General features: G+C 47.8%; 1 protein-coding gene across 1 annotated transcript in view; it reads right to left on the bottom strand.

The window, feature by feature from the left end:
- The window catches only part of LOC110537402 (protein sprouty homolog 3), a 20,542-nt gene extending 18,532 nt beyond the window's left edge, over positions 1–2,010 (bottom strand). Inside the window, exon 1 of the mRNA XM_021623423.3 lies at positions 1,125–2,010. The gene's annotated coding sequence lies outside the window, so the exon portion shown is untranslated. The remainder of the gene's footprint in view (positions 1–1,124) is intronic.
- Between the last annotated feature and the right edge of the window lie 918 nt (positions 2,011–2,928).

Below are 2,928 nucleotides of genomic sequence, written 5' to 3' on the forward strand. Positions count from 1 at the left end.
ACCATTTACTCACACCACACCAAACCGTTTACTCACACCACACCAAACCGTTTACTCACACCAAACCAAACCATTTACTCACACCACACCAAACTATCCCAGTTACAGTACACACACCATAGTGCACCGCACCAAACCATTTACTCACACCACACCAAACCGTTTACTCACACCACACCAAACCATTTACTCACACCACACCAAACCATTTACTCACACCACACCATACCAAATCAGTTACTCTTACCACACAAAACTATCCCAGTTACAGTACACACATCACAACATACCACACAACATCACACCACTCTTCCAGTTATGCAAACCGGTTATACACCATACCAAACAGTACCACACCTCTCCCCCAGTTCGACTCACCACACCAAACTATCCCACCACACCAAACCAGTTACTCACCAAACCACATCAAACCAGTTACACACCATACCACACCACACCAAACCAGTTACACACCATACCACACCACACTCTCCCAGGTAGACACACCACATCAAACCAGTTACACACCATACCACACCACACCACACCACATCAAACCAGTTACACACCATACCACATCACATCAAACCAGCTACACACCATACCACACCACACCACATCAAACTAGTTACACACCATAACACACCAAACCAGTTATACACCATACCACACCACACAGCACTCTCCCAGGTAGACACACCACACCACTCTCCCAGGTAGACACACCACACCACACCACAGCACTCTTCCAGGTAGACACACCACACTCTCTCAGGTAGACACACCACACCACTCTCCCAGGTAGACACACCACACCACTCTCCCAGGTAGACACACCAACACACTCTCCCAGGTAGACACACCACACTCTCCCAGGTAGACACACCACACTCTCCCCGGTAACCACACCACACTCTCCCAGGTAGACACACCCCTATCCCAGCGGCATAAGGCCAGAGAAGGACCTACAGAAAGCAGACCACTTCTACACACGGTTAAGTTGAATATAAAGAATACATGTGAGAGTAAAGCTCTTTGGATATCCGCTTTTAGTGTTTTTCTTCATAAAATAGAGATGGGTTGGTACGGGGGGGGGGGGGGGGGGGGGGGCTGTTTGTACCTACCTCTGAATGGGGGGAGATCCATGCTGCAGTGGGATGGGGCGCCTTGGGGTTGGGGAGGGGGGGCAGTTCTCTCAGTTCTGTGGGGCCACAGCTCCTTCCTTCCCTTCCCTTCCTTCACCTTGAGTCCCCTTCGTAGGCTTTTCAGGAGCGTCCCTTTGCATTCCCTGCAAAGAAGAAGCAGCAACAACCCAGCCCTGACGACAAGCAGCCAAGCAGCCTCTCCACGATGCCTTGTCAGGGGCAGAGAGGTCCCTGGTCCACAGTGTGCTGATCACTGGAGACCAGAGGGCAGAGTACCATTAGAAATATCCCAGAGAACACAAGAAGAAGTAACAGCCAGGTCCTCTGCTTCAGAATGAAATAAATATATTGTTATATTAAAAAAATAAGGTTGTGAAAAAAAGTGAACAAATTAAAGTGAAAAAGTTCCAAAATTACAGGACACAGATATTGTAGTAGTATGGCTCTGTAGTCTCTCTCTCTCTGCTATCCCTGGAAGCGTAATGACTGAGTGCTGGATAGTCCCTCTCTCCCTTGCTCTCTTGTTCTCTCTCTCTCTCTGGCTCTCTCTCTCTAACGCTCTTGGGTCAGTCCTTCCTGTCTGTACGTCTATCCTCTCATTCTCTGCAAGCCGAGAGTGTGTGTGTGAGGGAGAGCGTGAGAGACACCGACACAGAAAGAGGGGGAGAGATGGGAGGGAGGGAGGGAGGGAGGATGGGAAACAGAGAGAAAGAGAGCAGGAGGGGGCTGGACATGAATGGTAGAGGGAGGCAGGGGAGGGTTCTGTTCAGGATGGGGGATACATGTTTGCTGCAGATAGTTAATAGCTAAGTGGCATCATCAGGCTGAATCTCTCATTTGCTCTCCCTCAGGCACTGTTCCATATGAGTCTATGAGCAGAGCCTTGATAGAGGGAGAGAGAGAGAGAGAGAAGGAGAATGGGAGAGAGAGAGAGATAGAAAAAGAGAGAAGGGAAGAAAAGGGGAGAGTGTGTGCAAGAAAGAGAAAAAAGGAGGGAGAGGAAAGACAGAGGGAGTGAGGGAGAGAGGGAGAAAAGGGGAGACAGGGAGGGAGAGCGAGGGGAGGTGAAAGAGCATGTGATGGGCAAGGGATGAGCAAGAGAGGGAAAAAGAGGAAAATAGAGGAGGGGAATGCAGGAGTTAAGTCATAAAAAGCCTCACGAGGCTGACAGTATCACAGTGTAGAGAGAGCGAAAGAGGGCGAGAAAGGGAGAGAGAGATGTTTAGAGTGTTGTGGGGGAGCCACAGGAACTATCAAAAGCCCTCACAACACACACAGGTCAAACACCCCTGTCACAAAGCTGCCACTCAACCTTTATACAAGACAATTCTGTGCCACTCTCTGTGTCCTCTCACCTACAGACACAGCTCTGAGAGCCTCTTTCAAAACCTTTTCAGGTCACACTTTATTTGGATGGTCCAGATAGTACATCTGTAGATGCTCTACAGATGGTCATTCTATCAACAAACTATTGATTGATAAGCAACTGCTTGCTAAGTTTATGGTTAGGTTTAGGTTTAGAATAAGGGTTAGGGAAAGGGTTAAGAATAGGGAAATGGTTAGAGTTAAGTTTAGGGTTAGGATAAGGGTTTAATAGATAGTTAGTTGAAATGTTACTGATAGCTTGTAGATAGTCTATAGAGCATCTACAGATGGACTATCCAAATAAAGTGTTGCCCATTTTCAAGACAAAAACATTAGCTCTATTTTTCAGTGTTTACTTCCTTATTTCCGGTCTCATCCTGGAAAGCCTTGTCAGCAGCACTCTGGGTAATATTGAAAG

Source organism: Oncorhynchus mykiss, chromosome 12 (assembly GCF_057628025.1).
Source record: "Oncorhynchus mykiss isolate SJ-2025 chromosome 12, ASM5762802v1, whole genome shotgun sequence".
Taxonomy (NCBI): Eukaryota; Metazoa; Chordata; class Actinopteri; order Salmoniformes; family Salmonidae; genus Oncorhynchus; species Oncorhynchus mykiss.